Below are 17,577 nucleotides of genomic sequence, written 5' to 3'. Positions count from 1 at the left end.
ATGAGTGCACTGATGTGTGGCATCATCTGAAATCCACACAGGATCTTTGTTTACCTGCTGTGCTCGATTTCAGTATACATTTCTATGATTAATTTTGTTTTTCCTCAGTACATCAAACTGTTCTAAGTCATTCGTGTCTGGCATTTTATGCTGTAGATTAAAGTGGACTATTGATTCCTAAGAATCGAGCTGTCTTTGAATCTGAATTCTAGATGATCACAGAGGACCACAGACCCGTTGCTTCACCTGGGATTCATACTCACTTACACCCAAGCCCAGAATCCCTCAAGAGAATTCAGGGAATCTGTGAACCTGGATGGGAAAGATTACTTGCTTTTTTTCTAGTAACTAATAGAAATTTTTAGCATTTCCTTTCATTCTTAATATGGCCAGAAAACATGGTAGTATAATCAGTACTCACAATTTTGTCACCAGAAGAAATCGCAGGTGTCTGCCATATCGCATTATTGCACATATCCTCGAATATGACTTCTGTCCATCACTCATCACCCCTCTGTCATTGTAGTTATTAGATCCACCATATGATCTCATTAAGACAGTGTGTGCATTACTCTACAAATTCCTTTACATTTTGGTAACTTTAATACAATCAGTTTCCTTTGTACTCTTTTAAGTATTTTATTTTGTACATTTAAAAATATTATTCTGGCCAGGTGCGTTGACTCATGCCTGTAATCCCAGCACTTTGGTAGGCCAAGGTGGGCAGATCACCTGAGGCCAGGAGTTTGAGAGCAGCCTGGCCAACATGGCGAAACCCTCCTCTACTAAAAATACAAAAAATTAACCAGGCTTAGTGGCAGGCACCTGTATTCCCAGCTACTTGGGAGGCTGAGGCGAGAGTATCGCTTGAACCTGGGAGGTGGAGGCTGCAGTGAGCCTAGATAGCACCATTGTACTCCAGCCTGGACAACAAGAGTGAAACTCTGTCAAAAAAAAAATAACGTTCTGCAAGTAGATCTATAGACTTCAACAGATTGCCGAAGAAATCTGTGACTCAAGAGGAGTTAAAAACCTTTACTCCAGATTACATAAAAAATTTACGTCACTATAAAGTTTTAGTATCAAAATGGAAAAAATATTTTCCCTTTCTATTCTGCATAGCTTTTAGCACATCAGGGCTTCATTAAAACTCATTACTAAACCTATATTTTTTCCATAGGATATCTTCATATTTCTATAAAATGTTTCTGTAAACATTTTATGAGAACTAGTTGAGCACCCAGTATGTGTTTGCTCTCAAGCAAAGGGCTGAGAAAAATGCAAAAGTAATGTAATTCATGATCTCTGCTCTCAAAGACACTGCAACCAAGCTGAGTGGACCAGGCTATGACTGACAAAACAACTGGAGAAGAAGCATGTTCAAAATACTCAGGTGCTAACGATAAGTGCAAAGAAGAGTTCAGAAAAATTAAAAGGCATGTGAACGGATGCTGGACGCTGCAAAAGCTTGCGTGGAGTGCTGAGGCTTGTGCTGGGAACTAAGGAATGGATAGAATTCAGTAGCCAGAGGAGACAGAGCCCTCAGAACAGGATAAAGACAATTGTCAGAGGTTGGATAGGAATAGTCTTACTCTGTATCCTCATCCTGCTTTATTTTTCTTCATAGCTCTTAAAACAACCAGGTATACTTGTATGTAATCATAATACGTCTCCAGCTGAGATGTATGATCAGGAACTTTGTTTCCCTCACTGGCGTAGGCACAACACAAAGGAATAGTGCCGCCTGGCACATAGTAGATGCTTGATAAACATTTGTTGAAGGAAGAAATGAGCAAGAAAAAATGAGAGAAGAAGAGACAAAGAGAAAGAGGGAAGATATGACAAAGAGAGGGAGGCGGTGAATGTGTGGGCTGAGAAAACTGAAGAGAACAGTCTGAATAGAGCAAGGCATGTGTGCTAGAGAAGGTGAAAACACATACGGAGTGGTTAATACTAACAACACTCATAAGAGAAGTAATCTTTACAACCAGTAACCAGGAGTTAGTCTAAGTAAAGGAGCTATAAGGCATTCTGTGTAATGAGCTCGTTTAGATCAAAGTACCTAATTTAGGCCTGAAAACATAGCAGGGACTCAAGAAATGTCAGCTATTCCTTCTTGCTATTTACATGTTTAAGTTTTAAAGCTAGATAGCTCAAGCCTCACTTTAATTGTAAAGATGTTTCATGACATTTGTTTATAAATTCTTTAAAAAATTGAGATAAAAGTCCTTTACTCTAGAAAATCTTTGTCATATAGAGTCTTCATATCTGGCTTATTCTGTTAGGTCGCACACTGGTTTATAGAATTTCTTAGCTTCCTACAGTGGCTCGTGCGACACTTTATTGACCACTTACAAAGACATTAAGACCCAGGCATAATATTTAGCTCTTCTTAAGGTGAGAAATTCAATTTGATAAAATGTTGGAGTTGTAGAACTCTTGGATATTATCCAGTCCAATCCCTTAAATTAAAACAAACAAAAATTTAGAGAGACTACTGTTTATCTAACGAGAACGTAACTTCCCTGGTTCACAGAACTGCTTTTTCTGCCACATTCTCTGCCAGTAGTATCTTGAGTAAACTTTCACCAATGTTACCTCAAAGTGTCACTATTTTAACTACTCATTTAAGTGCCTGGCACGTATACTGTAAATGTTCAATTAATATTTTTAAATGAAAGAAAGAAGAAAGAAGGAGGAATAAATAAATGGATTACCTTTACCATTTTTTGGTGTAAGATCATCCATCAATTCTACTATAGAATTTGTCATCTCTCATGGAAGTGCTTGTAATCACAGGAGCTAGCAGTAACTTTTTCACACATTATAAGGAAGAGAATTTTATTATTTCATTTTTGAATTTAAAGAGCTTAAAAGTTAAACTTTATAAATATGTATCATTAAACCCCTCTTATAATTAAGAAATAGAAGGAATAGTGTGAAAATGAATAATGGTTTGGTATAAGAGAAAGGCCATATAATTTGAAATTTAAAAGACTTAAATGCATGTACTAGCTCCATTTATTTTACCCCATTCTCCCCAGTTCTGTTACCATAGAAAAGGCACAATGCTGATGTGTTCACTACCTGTGACATAGATTTGTTTTGAGGCTCGAATGAGCTAATGTTTGGGGAAGTATTTAAAGCAGGGCATGCCATAAATAGGAAGAGTAGTTGTTGTTGCTTCCTATAATTTCCCAAGGTACCAAATAATGACCCTGGGCTATGTATAAAGATTAACCTTGTATCTGGCAGAATTACATAAATAATTGTCATTCGCTAGACTCTGGAACACTGACCTAAAGTTAATTATTTGTATTGTTCTCTAATAGGGACTTAACATCTCACCCAAGTCATCTTTCTGGTGGTCTCTTGATGAACCATATAAGGGAAATTATTAACGATGGCAAGAGAAACGAGTTTATAATTAATTCTAAAACTTGAAAACTTTGACCAAAAGCAAAATTCCAATATGTGAGTATAAGGAGTTGCAAACCTATGATATTCTTCAAAGAGAGCATGCGTTATGTTTTATCTGTTACTATTTCATCTCCAGTCCTGACAATGCAGGATTTGGGACTTGGAAACCAACACAGGGGTAGATGTGTGGATAGGAATTGTCTGTAAATGCCAACATCTTAAACTACTCTATCAGAAGAAGCCACAGCATCTCAGTCCAGCTTCTACCTTTCATCATGTCAACTCTTTACCCAAGTGCCCGGGCGCGCATGCGCATGTGTGGGAAAAGCTTTGGAAAAATTTACAACTGCCGTTCCTCTGATGAATGAAAGCATTAGAATAGCAGGTGTAGAGCATGGAGTTAGAAAATGAAAAGCTAAGCAGTGCCTTGGAGCACCAGGAAATCGGACCAACATGGTGAAAGCCATCAAGGTGCCTGGGCTATGAATGTTTTAATGTGCAGTAAAGCACTTTGAGAGCTGCCTTGAAAAAAAAAAAAAAGGAAAGAAAGAAAGAAAAAAAAAAAACTTGTAATGTTTGCGAGAGTTTCCCGAAATCCTCACTGAAATAACTCCAGCAGCTAACAAATGGGGGAAAGGACCAGTCGCCATCACTGGTGTGGATAGAGGCGCTAAACATCTGTGGCAAATAGCACCGTAAGTGTGAGGTGTCAGGTGCAGTGCGGGGCCACAGCACAGACCAGGAGCGAACCCAGAGGAGGCTGCTCTTCTCTTGGGGTCATGGACCATCCAGAAACAACCCTTTCTCTACCTCAACCTTCTTTAATGTTGCCGGAGACTTTCGCCCTCGGAGCTCAGATATTCTTCAGTTCTGACCCCTCAATCTGCAACTTTGGCTTTCACAAGTAACCTGTTATACAAGATAGAAAAGCGGAATTCCTGTGTCTGCCCATAAAATACTTGTCTTACATTTAGAGAAGACTTGGCCCAAGACCCTGAAGAGAGAAAGGATAGTTTCTTTCTGATAGTATAGGTCCCTGGGTGCAGCAGAGGAAATAGAGATACAGTGCCCTCCATGGCTCAGACATCATTCCTTATATAAGGGAGCAGCCACTTCTGCTCAGAAGATCTATTAGTTTCTCCCTATTTGCCAGTTCAAACTCTGTCTCACTTAAGGGGAGCTTGCTCGTAAGTTAGTATTATTGTTCACTTAGGCAATTAGCTAAGTTAATGGAAATGGAAATCTATCATTACTTCTAGGGAGAATATTACTCGAACTCCAAACATGAATGGTGTAGAACCTTTATGTCTAGAGAATAACACATGTATAGTCTTACGTAGCCATTTGACCTACATACCAATGAAAGGACCAGTTATTAAGGAGGTGAATGTCTCAAGGCTTTGCTATATTTTAATGAAGTTGACTCTGTCCGTAATCTAACCACATTTTTCTTCCAATGCATGGATTAGAACAGAAAGATATGTAAACTAATTCTTATTTCTTAGGAAGATAAATATTTAAAAAGAACCCAAGCCATTTTCTCAGTATTTTTTGAAAAGCACATGCTGGTAAAATTCAAGACTACAACTTTAGTGCTTCATCCCGTAGGTTTGTTACAAAGCTATTAATTTGCTATCATGTTTTGGGGGAACTTGTCAAGTTCTCATTTTTTCTTCTTTCTCCCGTATCTGCAAAGTATGCACACATTTGAATTATGACTTTCCTACAGGAACTAACAGCTGTATGTGCAAATCATGCATATAAATCAATTACCAAGGCCTATGTACTATAAATGCACCCATTAATTAAGCAATGTCAGATGCTATGAACCATGAAGTTCATTACATCTTTAGCATTCAAAACCAAGGATTATTTGAAGAAGAAATACTAAGTTTACCTAATAGTTAATGAAATTAAGCCGGGTTGTTGCCAACATTCTTATTTTATGCCTAATTCAGTGTTTAAATGTTTATGAATAAAACACTAACTGCTGAAAGCAGATATGTTGAAATGTAATTACTGGTAAGTTATAACGCACTTGAGGACTCATTATACCAGACTTGGGAGTTTTAAGATCACGAGTGTAACACACTCTCCAAAAACAGTTTTTATGGGCTAAAAGCTGGAAAGACATAAATGCTGTTGAATTTGTCCTGGCTGAGTGGAAATTTTGATGATCGTGGCGGTATGATTTATGAGTATAACATTTTCCAGTCATTACGTGGTTGCATTTCAGCATTGTGACATGATTTGCATATGTGAATATCCCAGCAAATCAGCTTCTGATGACTGCTGCATCTGCCTGGATAAAGAAGCCCTTATCTTAAAACCAATGCAGCTGCTACTACCACAAAAAAAAAACAAAAAAACAAAAAAAACCCTGCTTGGAACAGAAATGTTCAGTCCTGCTTCCCTTTGAAATCTATAGTCAGTGACTTGACACACATGGGTTCAATTTCAGGGATAAATACTTGCTTGAAATGACTACGTTTACACATCTGTAGACATTTTAACATCCCTTAAGTTGTCTGCCTCACAAAGACTTCCTAGATGGTTCAGAGAAGCCTGACACCTTTTCCCACACCCCTTTGTCTGGGCTTCGAAGTCCCATGGCTCTCTTGCGGTCTGCCCCCAATAAATTGCTTCTCCTAGCCTCCTATATATAAACTGTACTTACTTGCGACCTAAAGTATCCTAACTTGTGTTGACATATCCTTGCGTGTGTGTTTTCTGTGGGTCTACATGTGTGATACCTGTATTCCTAGCCGCTACTCTAAGAACTGTTTACCTCTGTGAGTTAAATAAAATGCTGTTCCTCAATTACAGAATCGTGAAAAGTAAAATATTTTATTTCACACATAAGTTTGAGTTTTCTAAGTCTTGCATTTCACAAGCACAATCAGATAGTTTCACATTGAGATGGTTTCAGTCACCCAGAAGAAGCTAAGGACACAAACAATTTTGGGAAATAAAGTATTCCGAAAAGTGATTTGGTAAGTTTTTCTTCCCTGTTTTATTGGTTAGTGTGGCTGTCTTTAGGCTTTAAATGCCTTACTATTTCTTCTTCGTCTTGGTACCATTATGCGTATTGCTTATATTTTCCAGACAGAAGCTTCACCCTTTCCTTCCTTATTTTCTTTCTCCAAGAATATATTCTAAGTAATTTTGGTTTTTTCATTTTTATCATTGTTTATAAATGTTTGCTCACTCTTGGCTTTACCAATTTTGCTTTAATTCTTAGAAGCTTGCATCATACTGTTTCATCACTCTTGGTATAGTATCTCTATTTTCTAGAAACGTCCTTTAACATCTGAACCTATCGCAGAATCTTGATATGTACGTAGAATGATTTTAACAGTGTCTCCAATTTTATGTCATGAGACGTACTTCAAACTGTAGAAATATTAGTTGATTTAAAGTGTCCCACTATTTTTGAGTTTCATCCCTTTCAGGGTTTCTGCCAACAGAATTATATTTAATTTTAATCTGAGAATTTTAAAATCTACTTTCAAAAAATTGGGTAACATGTTGACTTAACCCATCATTAAACTCATTTCTTCTTCTTTTTTTTTTTTTTTTTTTAACTTTGAGATGGAGTCTCACTCTCTGCCAGGCTGGAGTGCAGTGGTGTGATCTCGGCTCACTGAACCTCCACCTCCTGGGTTCAAGCGATTCTCCTGCCTCAGCCTCCTGAGTACCTGAGAATACAGGTTCACGCCACCAAGCCCAGCTAATTTTTGTGTTCTTAGTAGAGACGGGGTTTCACCATGTTGGCCAGGATGGTCTCAATCTCTTGACCTCTTGATCCACCCACCTTGGCCTCCCAAAGTACTGGGATTACAGACATGAGCCACCGCGCCTGGCCATTTATTCTTAATTCCAGAAGAAATTGAGGAACATGTTGACTCAACCCGTCATTAAACTCATTTATTCTTAATTCCAGAGAATAATCACGTTTTCCCCATCATTCTCATTTCCTCTGTGTCATTCCCTAGTCTTTGTTTTTCGCGGAAGAAATTCAAACAGGCCACAGTTGTTGTATTCTTTCTACATTTATAGACAATCAATATACAGTAAAGGCAATCGAGAATTGCCTTTACTTACAGTTCTTGAAGTTGGATTGAAGTGTATCAGCATATCTTTAGGCTCATCTGGTAATTAGAAAGCAGATTCCAGATTCCAGATCCTCTTTCTGCCTGCATGATTAATCTTGATCCTCACAGTGTCATCAGTTCTTTTCTCCCATTTTGTGTCATCCTAATCATCTTAGGCTCCATTCACCTGAATGCAGTCTGGCATGTAATCCCTGTAAGCAGGCATGTCAAACAGGGGAATGAAAGACAAGGTAGGGAAAACCACTAGAGGGATGTATTAACAATGTGACTATTGCTACAAGGCGCTGGTGTTTAATCCTGCAAGGACCTACTGAAGAGACTTAAAATGTGCCTCAAAACTGTCTGCCTGGAGATGAAAGAAGGATGCATTTATCTATCATGCTTCCTCTTTTTTCAAGGGATGCTCCCAGATAGTAACTTTCTAAACCTCTACGATTCAGTTACATGACTGCCTAGCTAGTTCCTATAGAGGTCCCTTACCATGGTACAAAGAAGATCCAAGGAGGGGACCCAGGAAGAGATACGTGGTGCTGGTGGATGGTGAGGCCCTATCTCATTGTCCCTGCACAAAGTTGGTTGAAGCCTGCCTAGAACTGGTCATGTCCACTGTGGCTGGAGTAAAAGCTAAAGCTAAGGAGATATTGAAATGGTGTCTGAAAGCTATCGGATATAGTCTATATCTTGTTCACTGAGATCAACTCATGCCATACAGTAAGTCCAATCAATCACAGACTCATTTTTAAGGGTAGGTCTGCTATAATTTCTGCAATGTCTTAGTACAAACAGCTATAGTCCTGGCTGCTGCAGCTGGTCTTAACACCATCATACTTAACCAATTCCCTCTTCCCTGATTCCTTCATGTTTCCCCTCATGATTGGTCAGCATTTTAATCTAAGTGTTAAGCAGGTGTACTGGTTACCAACTTGTTTGAGTCTTATGGAGAACACCCCCACACACAAATTACATGAAGCACATTTATTATTTAGAGGCAGGCAGCAAGGAACAATAGAAGCCTAATATTCCTTGTGAGCTGATTCCCCACAGCTCAGGAAAGCTGCCAGGGGAGGATGGAGTCTTATTTACAAAGGATCCGAGGGCTTCCAGAAAGCAGCCTGTCCAGAGACTTATAGCCCAGGGGTCATAGGGATTGCTGGGCTAATGCAGTGAAAGACAACTTGTTTCTAGGGTAGCTGGGGGAGAAAGGTGAACAGAGCCTAGGTTGTTCTGGCCAGTCCTATACTATCTTAGGATATTGCATTTCCAGCACATTCCACAGTTAATTTTACGCCTGTAATCCCGGCACTTTGGGAGGCCGAGGCAGGTGAATTGAGGTCAGGAGTTTGAGACCAGCCTGGCCAACATGGCGAAACCTTATCTCTACTAAAAATACAAATATTGGTTGGGAGTGGTGGCATGCCCCTGTACTCCCAGCTACTTGGGAGGCTGAGGCAAAGGATAGCTTAAACTCGTGAGGCAGAGGTTGCAGTGAGCCAAGATTGCCCCACTGCACTCCAGCCTGGACAACACAGTAAGACTCCAACTCAAAAAAAAAGAAAAAAAAAAAGAGGAGAGAACTTGGTTGGTCCACTACCACCTGTAGAACAATTCTGCACTAAGTTTCTTCCTAGAGAGACGACCCAGACATTCATTAGTTAGGGTCTATGCCCTGATAAATTTGTTCCTTCCCTAAAATCCAGATCCTCTCACCTAATAAAGTCTGAGGTTGTGAAGATGGGAAGAAGAAATTCTAGAAGGGAGTTATTGAAAGTGATGGTGAGAGGGCTTTCTGCCACATAGTTCCTCCTGGCTTCTTTTTTCCCCAGGATTCCCAAATAGTTAAGAAAAAAATAGGCAACGCTACAGCCTTTTTAATTATAATTACTCTCATATGTTTTAAGAGACAGAGCTACCACATAACCCAATGTTTCAACTTCTACCTATATCTATTTTACAATCCACGAATCTGCAATCTTAGTATTTGTGATGCTGAATATGCCAGGAGTTCACAGCACTCACTTAACACTAGCAGAAGAGTTGTTACTCACATCTGATTGGTGGATCACATAACTCCGAAATCTATTCTAAGGGTCTGCTTTCTGGGAACAATCCAAATATCCATTTTTATTTAGCCTGAGTTTTCCCAAACAATGAAGGCACAAGTAGCTTTTGTAGGCAATGGGATTCCTGGGAACAAGCATGCAGAGCAGGAGAAATAAAAGGGAAATAATGAAAACCAACACAAGATTAAATGGGCCTGGTGGCACAGGCCTGCAGTCTCAGCTACTCAGGAGGCTGAACTGAGAAGATGGCTTGAGCCCCAGGAACTTGAGGCTGCAACGAGCTGTGATCATGCCACCGCACTCTAGCATGTGCAACAGAGCAAGACCCTGTCTCAAAAAAGAAAAAAAGTCACACAAAAAAAAATGAAAGCCAACACAGAATGTATTATCAAGTTGGCTACCATTAATGGCAATTGTGCTTCATCCACAGGAACCTTCTGAAGAGACTTATGATGTGTGTTGCAGAACTGTTCACTGGGGATCAAACTCATGTAGGAAGCATTTAACCATGGATTCTCATTAATCCCTTGGTGAAGGGTGGCTTCCAGGGCAGTGAGTTCCCCATATTTTCCAGTGTAATCATTGGTGACTGTAAAAGAGTTTCATGTGGATATCCTCAGCAGTGGAATTTAAATAGTATACCATTATAGTGTACTATATAAAGACATACTATACCATTTTTAGTATACTTTATATAGTATACACTATATAGTACATACTATACAGTATACAGTATATATACATACTACATAAGCATACATAGTAGTATATAGTATATTGTATATATACTATATATTATATATACATATATAGTATGTTATATATTATATAATGTATAGGTGTATATAATATATATTATACTATATGGTATATATTACATAGTATATATTGATACATAAATATACTAAATATAATACATAGTATATATTATATTACTGTATATAGTCTATAAAAATACTATATAATATATACTATATATACTATTATATAGTATATATACTATATATACTATTATTATATATAATACTATATATATATTATATATATATATTATATATACTATTATATATTATATATACTATATAGTATATATATATATACTATATAGTATATATAATATATACCATAATATATAGTATATATAATATACAGTATATAATATATATAATATATAGTATATATAATATAATATATATATAGTAAATATATACTGTATATAGTATATAAGGATATACTATATATATACACTATATAAAGATATATACTATATATTATACTCATACTTGGTGTTCCAATAAAATTGTATGAAATATATAAAATATATAATATACTTATACTTGGTGTTCCAATACAATGATTTTCTACTACTTCTACAGAGCTCAAAAGCATGGCTTTCCAACTCTGGTATACATAATAATCCTTTGAGGGAGTTTGTGAGAAGTTCCTGAGCCCCATTCTCCAAGGTTTTATTAGTTCATTCGGTTTGCATTCTGAGAAGCACTTCACATGCTTCTGATGAAGGTTACTTTCAGCCTCACCTTGTTTTTAGAAACACTGTCTGTGAGAATAATACAACTAATGCCAAGTGATATCATGCTGTAATCTTCTGATCAGTCACTTGATAACTGATTTTTGCTTTTTCCCTTTCTTCCAGAATCTTTATATATCTAGGTTACTAGTTCCTTCTAATCTGGGATACACCAACTTCTTTCATATATAGAAGGCACAAAAATAACTTTGGGGCTTTTAAAATTTTCCCTAGATTGAGCTTACATTTTCAGCATACATCATTAGTGATATTCAGAGTCTTGAAAACCACCAAAAATATGCAGAAAACAATAACTACAAGTATTTCATGAGGAAACATGCAGGAGAATTGATTGAAAAAAAAAAAAAACATTAAAAAGCGGCTAGATCCCCATAGCTTCTCTCCCACCCAATCCACCCACCATCTACCCTCCACCATCTTTTCTCTCATGGCAACATGCACTGAAAATTGCTGCTGAACCATTTAATAGCAACAATTATTATTATTATTGCTAGGTTGCAAACATTCCCCACTATCTGGCCATGGCTATCAATCACTCTTCTACTTCAATCACATTCCTTCTGTATCCTCTCAAACCTCTAATGTTTTATAGAGGGACAAGTCACATATTAAAAAGCAATTCTTCATTCTCAGTGTATGTTATACATGGTCTTTGCTCTCAGATAAAATCTTTTGTTACAACTCTTTCTTCCAAGAGCTGAAGTTTGATTACCAGAAGTATCAAGGAATGATGTTATTAGTTTCTGTTTGAGATTAAAAGAATGTCTATTTTTAAAGTAGGGTGACCAAGTAATTTATTGTACAAACTGCAAAGGCATAGAGAGTCAAACAACACTATTAAAAATTGTACCAGCCGGTGCAATGGCTCACGCCTGTAATCCTAGCACTTTGGGAGGCTGAAGCTGGCAGATTGCTTGAGCTCAGGAGTTCGAGACCAGCCGGGCAACACAGTGAAATCCCATCTCTACCAAAAATGCAAAAAATTAGTTGCCTGTGGTGGTGCACTCCTGTAATCTCACCTACTTGGAGGGCTGAGGTGGGAGGATCCCTTGAGCCCAGGAGGTCAACACTGCAGAGAGTTGAGATTGTGCCACTACACTCCAGCCTGCGTGACAAAGTGAGACCCTGTCTCACACACACACAAAAAAAATTGTACCATCATCACAGGTGAAAACTGAGACTGTTTCAGGCAAACCAGAATGCATGTTCACCTAGTGGTAAAAGAAAACAACAAATTCGAAATGAGAAAATGTGAAATTCAACTATAAACTTGTTCCATTATGTTAATGAGAAGGCATCAATTAAAAAGTTTAAATAAAGGCTAAAATTTTCAAAGTATTTTCTTTTCTATAAGTGAAAATGTCAGAGAAAGGCAAGGCTGTCACAATCAGAAACATATTCTTCTAGATAAAGATACTCAAACACATGTCAAATCTTTTACCAATAATGGAGATTGGATGAGTGTTCATTGTAGTCTACAAGTGACAGATTTACTGTAAATTCTTGCATGTTGAAAATATCAGAAGAAGAAAAATTGGTGAAATAAGCTACGTTAAACCCATCACATGATTCTGTCTGCAACTAAAATCTAGAGAATTTGGAAATGTAAGATTATTCAGAATATTCACACCAAACGTTATCTCTCCAACTATTTAAACGTATTGAAGTATAAGATAATGACTCATTTTATTAAGTGGTAACAACCTCTATGGTCATCAAACGGAACTACTTTATTATTATTATGGAATATAGAGTTTTTTAACAATTAAATTTTATATTTGTATCACTAATTGGTTGTGGTTATAGAATTAGCTTTTCCACATAACCTATTAGGTATTGTAGAAAGTGTCATTGAACATCTATAATATTACAAATAATTCAATTAGAAAAATAATGAGGAGAAATTTAAAAATAATTATCAACATTTTCCACTTCCTTAAATATAATTTTAGAGGCTAAGTTTAACAGATACTTGTCACCAGTATTTTTGGTGTCAGTATTCTTATGTCAATAATCTGATATTCTGCCATATTTTGTTTTAATATTATTCTATTTTTCTCTTATTTCTATGTATTGCTATAAGAAATATATATTCTAAAGGCTTTAGTTTTCTCTTGTAAATTAAAACATTTATGCACATTTTAATGTTTTACCAGAATAAATGATACCTGTGTTTAGGACAAAATATCCAGAATTCTTTTACTTCTTTACCCTCATGACACATGCAACTTTTTTTCTAAGAATGATAATGAAAGGTTATATTTATTTTCTAGGAAATGTGTTTATGTTTATGATACACCAATATAGCCTCAAAATTTGGCAGTCTGCTTTAAATATATACCTATATAACCCCAACATATGCATGGATATATACATACATCTTTTGAGTTATGAACTAAAACACAAGATGTACACCTGCCACCATCTTTAATTCCAGCTCCTCAGAGGCAGTCACTTTTATTCAACTCTTTCAGTTAATATGCTTATAATTCTGTTACTTGATTATTCAGTTTTAGCTATTATCACAATGAGATACCATCTCACACCAGTTAGAATGGCCATCATTAAAAAGTCAGGAAACAACAGGTGCTGGAGAGGATGTGGAGAAGTAGGAACGCTTTCACACTGTTGGTGGGAGTGTAAACTAGTTCAACCATTGTGGAAGACAGTGTGGCGATTCCTCAAGGATCTAGAACTAGAAATACCATTTGACCCAGTGATCCCATTACTGGGTATATACCCAAAGGATTATAAATCATGCTACTATAAAGATACATGCACACGTATGTTTATTGCGGTGCTATTCACAATAGCAAAGACTTGGAACCAACCCAAATGTCCATCAATGACAGACTGGATTAAGAAAACCTGGCATATATACACCATGTAATACTATGCAGCCATAAAAAAGGATGAGTTCATGTCCTTTGTAGGGACATGGATGAAGCCGGAAACCATCATTCTCAGCAAACTATCACAAGGACAGAAAACCAAACACCGCATATTCTCACTCACAGATGGGAATTGAACAATGAGAACACTTGGACACAGGGCAGGGAACATCACACACTGGGGCCTATCATGGGGTGCGGGGATGGGGGAGGGATAACATTAAGAGAAATACCTAATGTAAATGATGAGTTAATAATGTGTGCAGCACACCAACATGGCACATGTATACCTATGTAACAAACCTGCACATTGTGCACATGTACCCTAGAACTTAAAGTATATATAAAAAAAGGTTTTAGCTATTATCTCTTATTTCTTTTTTTTAAAAAAAGATCAGGCTTTTTACGGCCACACACACACAAACATACACACAAACACATACATTTTTCCTCTCTCCTCTGACTCTTAAAGCAATTGAAATACACATTTTTCTTAGGTCAGTATTTATCACTTACGTTAGTATAACATTGTGCATATTATACATAGTACAGTGTCCTGCAGTGAACCAATACATTATAATTATCTTTTTGTGTAAAACTTTTTCATTTCAGAGGAGGCAATATGGTCTTTTCCTTTATATTCCTCTATGTCTCTACCACTTATCCATCTTTAGTTACTCTTTGAGTAACTAAATCTCCTTCAGGTACATTTAAAGATTAGAAGTTTTTTCAGTGTTACTTTTTAAAAATTGGGTGTTTCTCATTGGAATCTCCTTACTTCAATTCACCTCTGGATTGACTGCTCTCGAAGCCTGTGTTATTTTCATTAGGGTTTCTTTTTCACCTCTCTGTTAGATCCCATCTATGGTATTTTCATGTTTCCTAACATTTCTTTAATCCGTTCACCCCCTTTTCCCTTTTCCTGTAATTTCTGAGATGATCACTTAATTTCATCTTTCACTTTACCACTTCAGATTTCAGCAGTATTCAAAGTGTTGTTTATTGTCTCCATTATAAGTATTTAAACTGGGTCCAGGCACGGTGACTCAAACCTGCAATCCCAGCACTTTGGGAAGCCAAGGTGGGTGGATCACTTGAGGTCAGGAGTTCAAGACCAGCCTGGCCAACATGGTGAAACTCCCATCTCTACTAAAATTACAAAAATTAACCAGGCATGTTGGCGGGTGCCTGTAATCCCAGCTACTAAGGAGGCTGAGGCAGGAGAATCACTTGAACCTGGAGGCGGAGGTTGCAGTGAGCTAAGATAAGACCCTGTCTCAAAAAAAAAAAAATGAAAAATTTAAATTGTAAATGATATTTACACCTTAAGTTTTTCAATCTTTATGGTTACCTGTTTTTGTATTATACAAGTAATAATTATATTGATTTTCTTTTTTTCTGGCAATAACTGTTTCTTAGAAATCAATTCCTTTTATTCATCAACTAAGTCCTCTTCATTCGGACTGTAGTGCCTCCCAAATGCTTGGTGCTGTTTCTCATATTATCACGCATATGTAGAAAGACCTGTGTTATGTACTTTATGGGAGATAAAATGGCTTATCTCAGAGTTAGAGAATCTCTGCTCTAACCTTCTAGGAACATTTTAAATGACACTAAACCAATGTTTCCCTATAGCAGACCTGGGCCTACTAACACATTCAGGAACTGTTGGGAGTGGCAGGAGCCATAGTCATTTGCAGCCTAGGAAGCTGCAGTTATGCAAGTGTCCTTGTCATATGTGACAAGGCAGCCAGAAGCTACCCAGGAGAAGGCCTGTGTTCCTTGAATGACTCAACCATTCCCTCTTATGAGACAGCTGTAGTAATGACTCCATTACTCATTAGCATGGCTTTCCCTCCACAGTGACACTGTGAGATCTTTGGCATGGCTGTGCCGCTGTTGTTGTCTTTGGCACATCTTTGAGGTAGAGGAGGAAGCCAAACATGGTCCAGAACCATTTTTACCTTCAGCTCTGTGAGTTAAAGGACTTCCCAGTCCTTTCCTTCTTGCCTCACCCCATTATATTTTTAAAGGAATTCCTCTAAGTTGTCAGCATGGGCTGTTACCTTAGCAGATGTAAGTGCTGACATAAGCCTTTTTCCACATTTCTTTTTTATTCTTTTTTTTTTTTTGAGATAGAATCTTGCCCTGTTGCCCAGGCTGGAGTGCAGTGGTGCAATCTTGGCTCACTGCAACCTCTGCCCCCCAGGTTCAAGCAATTCCCCTGCCTCAGCCTCCTGAGTAGCTGGGATTACAGGCACACGCCACAATATCTGGGTAATTTTTTTTTGTATTTTTAGTAGAGATGGGATTTCACCATGTTGGCCAGCCTGGTCTTGAACTCCTGACCTCAAGTGATCTACCTGCTATGGTCTCCCAAAGTGCTGGGATTACAGATGTGAGTCACCGCGCCTGCCTTTCCCACATTTCTACATCCAAATTATTTTCACAGAGAGCTGCAAGAAGGATAATTTAGAGATGTGGACTTATTTGTTCCCATTCCTACTGGAAACCTAAAATAATTTCTATGGCAAGTATTCAGCTTAAAGTGGGTTTGAGTCCTGATCAGATAAATTTATGGGAAGAGGGATAAGCATCAACATTTTAAACTGGCTGAGATTACTGTGTGATTTTTAAGGAAAGTATTCCTGTTCACTTTGGTGAATAAGGAAGACTAAAATTACAAAGTGTGTGTGGTTATCAACATGAGGATGCATTTTTATTGAGCTAAAATAGCTCAGTCCATTGAAGACTTCTATCCACAGAACCAAAAGTCACTGACAAGGCAATGAAAACTTGAGAGGCTTAACTTGTTTTTGAAGAGTTTGCAATAAAGGAGATAAAGAGAATTTTAATAACTAACAATGGAATCCTTAAAATGATCCAAAACATGTAAGTTATTTTAGCAGTCTGCAGCATAAACTTTCAATTGTCATCCCATAAACTATTTTCTAAAGGTTGAAGAAAGAATTACAGCATTGCCATTGGTAGGTTATGTTTTCAATTCATCCAGAAAGAACTATATTGAGAATTGCTCTAAATCAACATTTGGCAAGAAATGTGGCCCATTAATCATAACAGGCTCCAAATGGTTTTGATGGCAAAACATTTGAGATGTCTAATCAGGTTACTTACTTGAGGAAGAATTATTAAGTTCCTGACTGTTAGTCGAGTACCTACAGTCTGTCGTAGTTGTTAATGGTTCTGGTGCTATAAATCTAAGAGAATTAGACTTAACCATCACCTGGAAACTGCTTCTGAGAACTTCCTTACTAAAGTCATACCATGGAAAATTATGACCCAAATCCCCCACCATTACCATTTCTAACAGTCAAGCTAGAATCTTTAGAAATTTTTAATAGGTTTTGAATTTCAATATGATAATATTATTCATTTTCAATTGGGCCATGCCAAGCTTACTTTTTGCAATTTAGCAGTAGGTAACCATACATGAATTGGAAGATTGCTATCTGTAATGACCCTAAATGCTCAATCTCTGCTTAAGTAAGACAGGCGTTCTATTTTGTAGTCAACTGATTTTA

The 17,577-nt window shown here is 37.3% G+C and overlaps 1 protein-coding gene across 10 annotated transcripts in view; it reads left to right on the top strand.

Annotated features, from left to right (window-relative positions):
* Positions 1 to 17,577, top strand: part of LOC129483194 (septin-7-like) — a 200,271-nt gene that overhangs the window by 25,281 nt on the left and 157,413 nt on the right. For 4 of the 10 annotated variants that reach the window (XR_010121094.1, XR_010121093.1, XR_010121096.1 and 1 more), the window contains one exon: positions 1,181 to 6,282. The exons of 2 other annotated variants lie outside the window; for them this stretch is intronic. The gene's annotated coding sequence lies outside the window, so the exon portion shown is untranslated. Of the gene's footprint in view, positions 1 to 1,180; positions 6,283 to 17,577 lie in introns of those variants that run through there. 4 more of the 10 variants (XR_010121098.1, XR_010121090.1, XR_010121091.1 and 1 more) reach the window with 3 other exon arrangements.

Source organism: Symphalangus syndactylus, chromosome 5 (genome assembly GCF_028878055.3).
Source record: "Symphalangus syndactylus isolate Jambi chromosome 5, NHGRI_mSymSyn1-v2.1_pri, whole genome shotgun sequence".
Classification (NCBI taxonomy): Eukaryota; Metazoa; Chordata; class Mammalia; order Primates; family Hylobatidae; genus Symphalangus; species Symphalangus syndactylus.
Note: the sequence above shows the minus strand (reverse complement) of the source record. Positions and strands in the feature narration are given on the sequence as shown.